Source organism: Triturus cristatus, chromosome 2_1, assembly GCF_964204655.1.
Source record: "Triturus cristatus chromosome 2_1, aTriCri1.1, whole genome shotgun sequence".
Classification (NCBI taxonomy): Eukaryota; Metazoa; Chordata; class Amphibia; order Caudata; family Salamandridae; genus Triturus; species Triturus cristatus.
The window spans coordinates 918,614,403-918,627,983 of record NC_140581.1 but is presented as its reverse complement, the minus strand read 5'-3'; positions in this window follow the sequence as shown (position 1 = coordinate 918,627,983).

The following is a 13,581-nucleotide window of genomic DNA, read 5'->3' as shown; positions in this document are numbered from 1 at the left end:
AATCAATCTTTGTAGGGTCAAAGCTACCTAGACAAGGCGCATCATTAAGGTGTTTCTTGATGCAAACAAACTCCTCCTCACAGGTCTTAGACCAAACAAACTCACTACCCTTCTTTAGCAGTGATCTTAGACATTCAATCTTCCCAGCAAAGTTTGGGACAAATTTGCAATAGAACTGTGCCATCCCCAGGAATTTGACTAACTCCTCCTTATTTGACGGGGCTCGCAGATTGTTGATGGAGCTTACCAAAGATGCCTTGGGCTTGATGCCTGCAGCCGACAGAGAATGACCAAGGTACTCTATCTCTTTGACATCAAATTTGCACTTGTTCGCTCTAAGGGTGAGACCTGCATCATGGAACTTCTTCAAAACAGACTTAAGCCTTGTGTCATGTTGTTCCAGATCCACCCCAAAGATGAGCATGTCATCCTGGTACACCTTGATACCGTGGAGGCCTTTAAGAATGCCCTCCATTGCCCTCTGAAAAACCGACGCAGCAGAAATGAGACCAAAGGACATTCTCAGAAACCTAAACGTGCCACAAGGTGTCACAAAGGCTGTGAGATCTTGAGAAGCGGGGTGAAGCTTGACCTGGTGGTTAGCAGAGGTAAGATCTAGTGAAGAGAAATGCTTTGCCCCTTCAAGGGAACACAACATCTCGGTTATTTTGGGCAAAGGGTAGTGGTCAACAATAACGGCTCTGTTAAGCTCTCTTAAGTCCACACAGAGCCGGGCCTCTCCATTGGCCTTTTGAGCCATCACAACTGGAGAGACCCACTCTGTTGCTTCAACTTCTCAAATGATCCCCCTGGCTAAGAGTTTATCCAACTCAGCTTTCATGCTCTCCCTTACCAACAGGAGCACATTTCTAACTTTGGCAATCTTAGGAATAATATTAGATTTGATCCTTATGCGATGCATATAGTTTTTAAGACACCCTAGTCCACCAGCGAAAACTGAAGGAAATTCTTTGATCCAATCTCGATTGGAATCATTCACCACTCTGAAAGAAGATAGTTCTTTCAAACAAACTGAGGGGCACTCATTGGGGTCAAGAAACAAATGTAAGTCTCTATGATGAAACAAACTTATAAGTGAATCACCCTTCATTGAGCCATACATTTTCCCATGAATCACCCTTCCTGTGAAGTCGATTGTACCCCAAAAATAACTAAGCCACTGTATTGTTACTCCACCATATCCTTTCGGTCTAATGTCTGGTTTCAAAACAGTAACTTTGCCCAACAAATTGCTTTCATAATAGGTCTTGGGAACCAGTGTGATCTTGGCACCAGAGTCGAAGAGCATGTTGACAGGAGCATCGTTGACGAAAACAAGTTCTTGTGGACCATGGCTTGTATTCCCTGCAACTTGGAGAATCTCAATTCCCTCCACATCTTCCTCATAAAAATCAACTTCTCTGATATTTTTATGTTCTTTGCGTGACCGACGGCATTTGGAGACATGCCCCTTTTTCCCACATGTTTTACAATCAGCTTTCCAACCCGGACAGTTTTTGAAATTAGCCCAGTGACCAGGGTAACCAAACCTGAAGCACCTCCCTTGAAAGCTTTTTGGGATGAGCACATTTTGAGTAGAGTAAGTTTTGGGTTTAGCACCCCTATCCACAATCACTTTAACATCAGTGTTTTCCTTCTTGTCACTTGAAGAGTCCTTATGTATTACATCAATACAAGCCTTGGAATGTTCATGAGTTTTGGCTAAGGTAAGAGCTTCTTGGAGAGTGGGAGAGTCTTTTTGCCACAAGGCATCCCTTGCTTTATCTAGTGTACATCCTAACATGAATTGATCCCTTAAGCGCTCCTTCAAAGTTGAGCCAAAATTGCAGGTGGAAGTCCACTTGCGTAAAACAGTTATATATTGCTCAACAGACTCATCTTGTCTTTGCATTCTTTTTCCGAAATGGTATCGCTCAAGGACAGCTCTTACTTTAGGAAGATAGTGTAAATCTAGTTTTTTTATGCATATTTCATATTCATTTTGAGAGGCAGAGTCATCTTCGGACAGGTCTGGGAGATGTTCAAAGATTTCTTGTCCTTCAGATCCCAAGCAATGCAACAACAAGGAGGTATGTCTTTCTGCACGTAAGGAGGTACCACAAATGCGAGCATAATACGAGAACACTTTTTTCCATTTAAGCCATGGGAGTGGAGGATCACCAGGGGAGGTTAAGAAGAAGGGAGGGGCAGTAACCTTTTGCATGGTACCAGTGGTGTGTATTAGTAAAGTAGCAAAATGTAGTGCTTCAGTGATTAAAATAATCACTTTATGGATCAAGCTGTGCACATCAGCGATTAATACCTTAGCTGTGCACATAAAGAACAATTAATTTTGTTGTTTGAAATGAGCCATGATGTAACAATATGATGAGCTGTGCGTGTCAGCGAGAAAGGTGAAGACACCCAGTGAAACATAAAAATTATGTGTAAGGCTGGGCGCATCAGCGATCAATTTCCAAGCTTTGCGCATACACTGCAAGATGAATTGTAGATCACGGATGCGCAAGAACTGCTGTGCTCATCAGCGATATGTACTACAGATAGGTTGTGCGATTAGTAATAAAAGGATGAGCTGTGCCTGTCAGCGAGGAAGTAGACACCAGAAGACACGCCGTGAAAACAGAAGATAGAGGATTAGGCTTTGCGTATCAGCGAACCATATCTAAGCTGTGCGCATACAAAGAGAATATCAGCTGTGTCCCGGGAAGACGTGAAGACAGCTGTGCAAAAAGTTTACAAAAGCAAACACATCTTCCTATAGAAACAGCAGACTTGCGGAGAACTTTTTAAAATGGCTGCACGCAACGTGACAACGTTGAGTGAGCGTGGCACCAGGCGGACCAGGCAGAGGAATCAAGAAGAAAGGCTTCTCCATGCGCTGAGGAGATTGTGAAATGGAGCAAAACTGTGGAATTCTTGTGCCTCTCCACATGCTGAGGAGCTTGCGCGTGCGACTCCTCTCGTGCCCAGAGACCCCTAAATTGTGAGTGAAAAGGGGGCCACAATAAAATGAAGACGGGCGCAGGACAGTCCCAAACCAACAAGCGTTCCTCCTTACTTGTGGACTTGCTTGGAGTTCTAGGTCGAAGATCAGTGAGTGACAATTTCAATGAAGATGACGGGTGAGTTTAAATAGTGGTTAAAGTCAAAGAGTTTGTGGATTTGCTGGGTTTGTCATCCGTGAAGAGGTTTTCTGATGTTCCTGATGAAGTTTAAGGCTGTAAAAGTGTTAACTGTTGGGGTCTCTTGTGTCAATAGTGTAGATAGCATTGTGACAGCTGCGCAGGTAGATCGTCGCCTAAATGTAAAGGTGGGTCCCCTCACCAAGCATAGTAGGAGACACAATTAGGAGGTAGAGATGCTTTATTCAGACACAAAGTCCAGTCAAAGGTCCAGGCTAAGTGCCAACACAAGCAGTTCCAAACCCACTGCCTGGCAACCTTCCCCACATTCCAAAACATGGAGAATGTGGATGACCAGAAGGTTCAGGACACCACAGGGACATTATAGTTATAGTTAGCAAATAGAATTAAAATAAACCTTAGAAAGTTAGGGTCAGATTTCACAGTGAAATTCGTCAATTAAAGTTACATGAGCTAACTATAACTTATGTCCCTGCAATGCACTGCTTATGACCTCACATATTTCATCACTCATGACATGGTCAGTGACATCCCTGATGACATCTCAAATTAAATCACTGATGACACCATCAAGTGAGTGTAGGTATTTTGTAAGAGTTTATGGGGCCAATTTACAGAACTACTCTGAGATAAAATCCTAAACTAACTACTTTTGGTATTCACAGAAAGCATTTTGCATTTAGTAGTAGTAAAGTTAGGACTCCTAACTTTAATACTACTAAACTGAGATAAAATCCTAAACTTACTACTTCTGGTATTCACAGAAGGCATCTAGGAGTAGTAAAGTTAGAACTCCTAACTTTACTACTACTAAACTGAGATAAAATCCTAAACTTACTACTTTTGATATTCACAGAAGGCATTTAGTAGTAGTAAAGTTAGGACTCCTAACTTTACTAATACTTTACTTTACTGACCCACTCAGACACTCATACACCCAGTCAGAGACTCATGCACTCACTGACAGACCTACTAAGATACATGCACACACTCATAGACCCACTCAGACACTCATGCACTTATTCACAGACCCACTCAGACATTCATGTATCTACTCGCAGACCCCCTAAGAGACTCACACACCAACACACATACCATTCTCTGAGACTCACACACCCACTCACAGACTACTTTAAGAGACCCATGCACCCACTCACAAACACACACAGACACATACATATCCACAGGCAGACCCTCTCAGAGAGTCATGCACCCATTTGAAGACCCACTCAGAGATTCGTGCATCCACTGACAGTCCCACTTAGACACTCATGTACCCACTCACAGATCCAATCAGACACTCTTACACCCACTCACAGACCCATTCAAATACTAACACACCCAGTCAGATACACAGAGGGGTATATTCTCAAGAACGCGTGCTAACTATCGCAAAAGTAGCTTAGCGCAACTCTCCACATCGCAGTCTATCGCGAGAAAATAACACTGTGTTAACGTGGTATTCACAAGCCGGCGGTACCATGCGATAGGCTAACAATGATGCGTCAAGTGTCCGCGATAAACTCAACGCGACACTGCAAAAATCCCAAACACGAACGCAAAAAAAGTTGCGATGAGGCCAAGCGCGATACAAAAATCTGTGGAAACCAGCAAAAGGCCTGCAATTCCCACGTGTCATGTGGGAAAATACACTATAAAAGCTGAGAAAAAAGGGGGAAAAAAGAAACTGCATAGCACCATGGATGCAACCAGACTGAGTGCAGAGGCCAACGCAAACACCACAAGCCCCAGAGACCACCAGCACGGAACCTTGTGGTCGGGGAAGGCCAAGGAGAAGAGGTAGAGGCAGGCGGGGTGCAGTCCTCAGGAAAACAAGATCAGCGTCACGGAGGTGACAGAACACAAACACCCACTGAACGTCAAAATGACAAACGTGAATGCAGTCGGAGTGTCGAGGAGGTCAATGGAGGAGGACAAGAGGCGCTGTCATGATGTGAAAAGCCAAACCAAGCACAAATCCGCTGCCAACAGGAAGGCAGCAATGGCAACAGGAGGTGGGAGTCCTGTGCCACAGGAGGAGCTGGAGGAAACGGAGGCCACAGTCATCAGGGTGGAGACAGCGGTAGCAGATGGGAGTCGGGACACAGCTCAATGGGACCTGACACAACATCAACAGGGTGAGTAACGACCAGGGACTGGGGGGACGGGAGGAGATGGGCACAATGGCACACATACACAAAGATGTGTCGCACACTGCACACCCACAATGACCCTGGATCATGTCTCTGATCCCCGTGGCACACTGCAGCACACACACAGCAATAACAGCACATCCGACGACAATGTGGCATGAAGTGCAACACTGACACTGCAGAACAGAGGACACAACTAGGTCCACTCATGCGCAGAAACAGGCCAATCACATTTAACATAGCATGAAACTGTGAGATGGAAATGCACGTGCATAAACTCACATCCGTCATGTAGTCCATAATGTCCACTGTCATGCAACAAATATACAGCGCCTCCCAAACAGTCACAATGCACATTGTCATACAGTCATGTTAGCTGTCATAAACTAGAAAAATGTGCCAACATAAATTCCAACACAATGTCAACATGCATCTCCCCTTCACATTGCAGATGGACAAACAACACCTCCAGCAGAGCAGACCAGACCACCCATCAGTGATGCTGGAGAGGACCACCACATCTTTGACACCAATGCCCTACAACAGCCCATGGACATCACAGGCAACCCCCCCCCCCCCTGAGCAGGGCAGCCAAGCCACACAGAGGAGACCCCAGCCCCTGCACAGACCACACAGCAGGAAGCACCCGCCACCACGGCTGGCTCCCAACAGGCCACGTCTCAGAATGCCAAAAGGAGGCAGCTGAACAGGTGCGGGTGGGATCAGAGCTAATGGAAGCCGAACTAGATCACATACCTACACCCCACAAAGGAGACCCACACCGCGACAGATACACATGCATGTGCACATTTCCTGCAATGAACCACGCCAAGAGCCAACGAATCATCATTCACACCCCCACGCTGGACCTCCATACCACAGCCCAGTCCACTCCTCTTACGCAATTTAGTGGCTGACGACAAAGCTACATGTCTTAGGTCCAACCCGCTGCCAGCGGTGACATGGTTGCGTCCACTGTACACAGCACAATGTGATGTTGGAGTCCCCTGGCCCCTCCTGCAAACATCATGACCACACGGACACACGCAGATAGTTTGTGGAAATGGCTACGGGCACATGCACCTGGCCCCTTTATTGGCAGTGTTACATGTACAGTGATGCCTGTGCTGGATGGGTGTGGGGTGAGTGTAAGCCAGCCCGCACAGAGTGGTTGATGCTGGCAACAACTTGAACACTGAACACCATTAAAACGGAAACAGAAAACACCAGCAAAACATAAACAACCGTGAAGCATCATGGTGATAGCCGGAGAAAGTACAGTGTTCACCTAATATGCAACCAGAATGGTCCATGAGTTGTGGTGCACTGAGTTAGTGGCACCTGAAGAGCTGAGCAGGGTATCAAGCTAATGATGGCACCCACGGCAGGTGTGAGCAACTCCGTTAGTCTGCCAGTACGGTGGTTTCCACTCTGGCAGTTGGCGTTTAGAGGAGGGCCTGGCAGTGGTGGCGTGTGCCTCCTGTGGTGATGCGACATCCGGGCCGGTCAGAACTTGATTTGTGAGTCATGGTGGACCGCATTCGAGTCCGGAGGCAGCGGACAGTGCAGGCCCACAGACACATGGCGTTGAGGACCCCAAGGCCATCATCTCAGAGGCCATCCACTATCTCACCGGACAGGGTCCCTGACTTGAGCTGCACAAAGTCAGTGGTCCTGGATGCACTGCGGCCGGCACAGGCACACCACCACAGGACAGTGACTTGCGGTGCAGTGAGATAGAGCCACACAAGCTGAGTGGGTCCTCATCCATGTCCAAGGTGAATGTGGTGGAGGTTTGCGGGGGACAGTGGAAGGTGTCCTCCAGGGCATGATGCTGAGGGCAGAAGCCGTCCGGAAGTGGCAAATGTAGGAGTGAAATGCTACAGCCTCGTTTTTGCCACAAAGTCAGTATCACCGACATGATTATGAAGACAACCCCCAGTCCATAGACTCATTTGCCACCAAAGTTTAACCTGAGAGTGTCCTTGGATGTCAGGGAACAGACTCAGTGGCACCGGAGCTGAAAGGGGATGCAGTCTGCGATGAGGCCAGTACAATGTAATAAAGTCTGCTATGAATAAATCAAGGCTGAATTACCAATGTGTGACCTACTCAACCACAGTGTAGACCCGAGGCAGCGGTCAGCTGGGGCCCACAGCCATGTGTTGTTGGCTCACGATGCGCTGAGTCAGTGACACCAGAGCAGTTGTTGGCAGTGTTCGATCACCTCCGTAACAGGTATCCTTTTTTCCTCCGGACTGCACCACGTCTTCCTCTTACTCCTCTCCATGCGTTCAATGATATGAACTCTGCCATACACAAATCAAGACTCAGTTCCAACTGTGTGACCTACTCGACCGCAGTGTAGGCCAAAGGCAGTAGCCAGAAAGGGAGCACAAACAGGTGTCATGCAGGATGCTATGCACAGAGTTGGTGGCACAAGATCGAAGGAAGTATAGTGACATAAACACAGCCACATAGTGTGTACTCTGCCATTGCGTAATCGACTCAGTTCCAAATGTGTGACCATCCCGGCAGCTGCGTAGGCCGGTGGAGTATGTAAACGAGAAAGGAGTACTGTGGGCCAGTGTCGCGGAGGCCGTGATGGTCTGAGGACGCTGCTCAGCTCGTGGGCCTCGGGCTTGCGCCAGCACGTGGTGGATCCTCCTTGAAACACGCTGGTGTCGGCAGGTGAGCAGTGAGGCCTGGCTGCGCGGAGGCGGGCATGACGGGTCGGGGACCAGCGGCCAGGGGTGCAGCAGTTGCACATGTTCGCAGGCAACACCGTTCACGGCGACAGCTTCATCCTCGTGGTGGGCTGGGAGGCGCCACCCTGGCAGAGACATTGGGCATTCCGGAAGAGGACCTCGCCCAGAGCTACGTGCTTTTTATTCACACCCCTACGCGTGCCTAGCGTACACGGGGACAGCCGACTCGGCACACGCTTACAGGGGGGACGTCACAAGCTACATTTCCACAATATTATCCACTGGCAGGGGTGACATGGTTGCGTCCACTGTCCACTACACTCCATACACCAGCGGTGTATGTGGACATGGATATGTCTGTGGCCTGCATACTGCAGTCTGTCCAGCACATCTCCACCACACTTGGCATTGTGTACCTCCTCATTCATGGGTCACTTGCCTCCATTGCACATGCCTGGTTCCCACCTCTCCCCACATTCCGCTATTGTGTGGCTGGGGTGCCATGCCGTTGATGGATCATGAACATGGCTAGCCCAGGTTGCCGCAGTAAGTTATGCAGTCGTGTCTGTTGGGTGGGCATGTTTGGCATGTTGAATGTGAGTTGGTGGCGTGTGCATTCCCAGAATTTTGCATGATTGTGGAGATGGGGGTATGGTGTGTTTATTTGGTACTTGCCAACGAGCAGTGCATTTACGTGGGTGCCATCCTGTTGATGGCACCCACGTATTCCCACGATTCCCAGGTGTTCCACTGTTGCCTGCACATTGATGGAATGCGTGTGCTTTCTGTTGAGGTAATTGTGTGCAGTGTCACCAGGGGGCACAAGTAGGACATGTGTGCAGTCAATTGCCCCCTGACATGTGCGGGAAGCCAGCTATGGCATAGACGCCTTGCTTGGTCTCCAGCTGTTCATGCACAGTGTGGGGGGAGTATGGGTACTGGGGTACCAAGCTGATGATGGCATCAGAGACAGTTGTGATGAACTTGGATTGTGCTGGCTGTGAGACCCCTCTGACTCTGGCAGTTGTTGGTTGGAAGGTACCAGAGGCCAACATGTGCAGCACAGCCAGCAGCTTTGTTTGTGGGGGGAAGTTGGTTGTTCGCTGTGTTGGTACCGTAAGCCTGTGGGCAATGGTGGTCAGGATGCGTAGGATGGTTGTCCTTTTGCGCCTGGAGTGGGCAATGACATTCTCTGGTGTTGGGTCTGTGAGCTTGGTGCGTTTTCTGGAGGTACGTTGTCTTTATCTGCGCTTTGTGGTGGTCTGGGGGGGTGGAGGGGGTAGGGGGTAGGGTGTTGTGGCCCTGTTGGGGCTCCGATCTGTATGATGAGTAGCTCCATGGCATCTTGTTCTTCAAGTGTGGCTATGTTCTTTGCTCCCTTGTCTGGTGCCAGTTGTCGTCCGACTTTGCACCAGGTCAGATCAGGTGTTAATTTCCTACTTCTAACGTACCTTATCACATGTTTTGAGATCTTATCGCCGATCTGGCTGGTCATTGAGAATGTTGAGGTATGGTGTTTTTGCAGCTTTTTGCTCGGGAACGCCTACTATGCATCTCATTAGTTGCTGGGGTCATCCGTGGCGATGTTTTTTGAGGATGCTATCGCCGGAAAACTGGTGATATCAGCTGTTAGCACCAGCTTGTGAATTGGCGGTAAATTTATCGCGACTTTGGCTGCAATAAAATGCCGATAACTCTGCGATAGCTCCTTGAGAATATGCCCCAGAGTCACTTCCACAGTTGTGAATTTGAAATGTGCTGGTGTACATTGAATGTCTGCTTTTGTTTTGCATATTCACGACATATTTGTGAATTTAAAAAAAAAAACTAAAAGAGGGATTTAAAAGGAAAATTAACCAGTGTTTGGGAAATTGGGTGGCTCTGAGAAGAGCCTTTGTATTTATTGTGTATAGATGATGACTACGCATAAAACAGGATGCAGTGTTTTTTGGTTGTGGAGGAACATCCTGTTACTTTTCTATGTGAAGTGAACTCCATCACTTCTATATATACAGCTCCCATGTCAAAACACAAGTTGTTTTTGTAGACAGAGCCCATGTTCTGGTCTCGGAGGAATGCAGAAACTGTTTTATTGACATGTTTCTTGTCTTTGTCAATCTGTGAAAGACACACAATGACAATCATGAAACTGGTCATAGGATGCTTGTTTCCAGTCCAGGGAGGACCTGGCCTGGCAGTTCAGGCTGGACTGTTCCCATTGGGCACAGGGTCAAGACTGATTTGCATATGGCTGGGTTCAAACTGGAATGACATGCGGAGCAAAAAAACAATGGATTTAGGCCCAGATCTCTGTACTGCAGTGAATGTATGACATTGTTCGGCTTTCTGTCCATCAACTGTTCTTTTTGCATCTGTCAATCTGTGGACAGACTCGTTTGATCGCTTCCATTTCTGCTTTTGGCATATGTTAGAGAATACCAAGGCAGTCTGAGAGAAAAGTGCCATTAGTTGAGCAAAGGTATCCATTATTATATTTTCCAATCCTTCCACAGTAAGTTTGCCTAGGCCATTGCCACCAGAGTGCAAAATTATGAGGTCAGGTATTTGGAAAACCCCAATGCTTTTTACCAAAGGTAGCAATTGTTGCCACTTTAACCCTCTCAGGCCAATCCAAGTAATGTCCACATTAGGCAAACCCAAGTCCCTGTCAATACCACTCTTTCTACCACACTCTCTAGCCCAAAACACAAAGCTGTGACCCACATTCCACACTGTAGCCATTTTGAAGGCAAGAAGGAGTAGCACACAGGAGGCGGCTGGGGCAAAAGAAGGCAATTTTAAGAATGAAAAGCAGTTAAAATGGAGGACAGGAACTGTTTTTAAAAAAGGACATATTTGTCTGGATGGTGTAAATCTGCATGTAGTTAAAATTAGGTAGTGACCTATAATAAAAAGTAAGTTAATCTGTGATTGGCTCTGGTGAAAAAAAAATCTAATGCAGTCTTGGAGATGCCTAATTGCAAACAGTGAACCACACCTGCTGAAGTTGAGTTGGAAAGTAATGTGCTGCTTCTAGACTGTGTTGTAGTGAACTTGTGACCTACTGGTTCATGAGGATGTTCTAAAGGGGGTTGCTATGGTAACTGTCCTAAGAGAGCGCGTGGGAAGGGGATTAAACTGACAGTAGTCGGTTTGTTAAAATTATAGTGTTTTACACTCATTATTTATTTTCTTAGTGGCATGTATGTAACAAACATTAGGGAAATTGCAAAGTATGAAGAGTACGAAGCTAAATATGTTTTTGGATTCCCGCAGTAATTCGTGTTTGAATGTTTTTGTAGGTTTATGAATGTGTGTGAGTGTCTCTAAGGGTGTGTGAGTGAGTATGTGAGTATCCTTCTTTGTCTGAGAGTAGGTATGGGAGAAGTCCTTTAAACATGTGTTGTCCTGGAACTGTAGAGTGTGTGTGTTGTTTTACTGCATTGTTGAGTTGGCTTTAAAAACTCCTTGCTGATCTTTAATCTTCTGGTTTACTATGTACTAGTTGCCCCTTTGGTAGGGTATAGATAAGTCTTAGGGACGGGTGGTATGTGCTTAGAGGGTTAGACTGCACTTTAAAGTCTCACTGACTCACATGTGTACTTTGAGATCCCTAGCCATAGTTAAATATAAATCTTTCACCCACACTGCATGTTATGTGCATATTTACAGAATTAGAGTTAATGACCTTGCCTGTAAGAGAGAGACAGAGGCATGTAGATATTCAGTGACATACCCATACAGCGCTTATGTATGCAGCAGTAACAGAGGCAGTTGCATACACATTTATAAAGTCATCAAGAAAATGCCACAACGATGAGGGTCCCACACTTGTGCGCACAGGGAGTAACTATATTATTTTAAATTATCTCAAAATTATTTAAACTGTCGGTGCTCACTTTAAAATGGTCATCTTTAAACCATTCCCAAATTGAGATAAATTCACACTTGCAAGGAGCACTCAAATTAAACACAATATTTCCAAACAAATATCTTTGATTTAACCCATAAACATCATTTATTCTCAGTTCTCATATTTTTTCCAACATGAAGAATATCACATTGATTCCATGCCAATTTCCTCTTAATTTTATGCCTTCATTGGTCCTTTATCCTTGTTCCATATCTAAGTCTATTTTTTATTATTGCTCAAATATTTCCTTTTGATCCATCAATCGTTTTTTCCATCCATTTATGATCCAATCATCTTATCAAGGATAATACTTCAATTCCTTATTTCAAATACTCTCAACAGCCGACGCGTTTCGTCCCCTCCTGGGACATCATCAGGGCTGTGAAATAAACAAGAATATTCAATCAAAATCTGGTCCCTCCTATATACATATTCGCACCCTCATATCCTCATAGATCATTTCCTACCTATTTAACAAGCTCCGTGATTTATCAGGATGTTTGAACAGATCATCCTTATTTTTAACCAACATCGTCTCAATCTTCAGCATGACACAGTTCAAAATTTAAAAAATCCCCATTGTTAATATTCATTTCATTCTTGAATTGCACGTCCCCATTTCATTAAATACAAGCAATTTAATTGCCAAAACCTATTTTATGTGGTCTATTATATCACAGCTCTCTCCTTTGCCTCAATTCCTTAATCCCTCCAATAGATCTAAAACAAAACCATGTTATCTTACTTCTGTTATCTCAACCAAGTACTCAAACAACTGTGGTTGAATCATCTTCCATACGCAAATTCTACCTCCATATTTGACCCATGACTATTATTCAATGCCCCCAACCCCACAAATCAAACTTGTCTTTATTCAATAATATTGGTGAGCACATCCAGGGTGCATTATTTCATATGCAGTCTGTGAAGTTCAACTAAAGCAAATAATTTCTGCATAAAAGACAAAGGAGAAAACTCATTCTAGACCAGTTCAATAAATGCCCTCATTTTTCAAAAGCCTTCTATCTAAACTCTCTGACCAGGTACCTGTAAGTATTCAAGCGTCTTCAATGCCCGAAACGTCTCTCACCGCGGTCTGTCTGAAACTCTCGCTTCACATATTCACCCGCCCCGCTCTTCTGGTTATAAAAGGCAGGGCAGCCAATCACTATGCATCGTTTCTAATTAGTTACCAAGTTCCCTCTCTGGTCCGCTATTTGACCAGTTAATCACTGTGCACCGTTTCTAAACCGTTGATTAATCACCAAGTTCCCTCTCTGGTCCGCTCTTTAACCCGGTACGTCGACCTCATTACTGGTCGTTTCAAGTCCGATATTCCACCTAATACTGACATGATTCCTGTTATGTTCATGATCCTAATTCTGTATAAATTCCTTTAATTTTAGGTCCGCTATTTCACCTAATACGTAGGTTTCATTACCAATTCAAAAACCTGCTCTTCGTATTCATGCTGTCATCCAATCCACTTTGTTCTCCTATTCGCAATGGCCAATCACAGTGCGCCATTTCAAGCCGCGGTCTATTTCACAACATCATCCACCCCGCTCTTCTAACCATGACAGACAGGGTAACCAATCACTGAGCTACATTGCTAAACCGTACATCAACTGCCCAGTATCTTC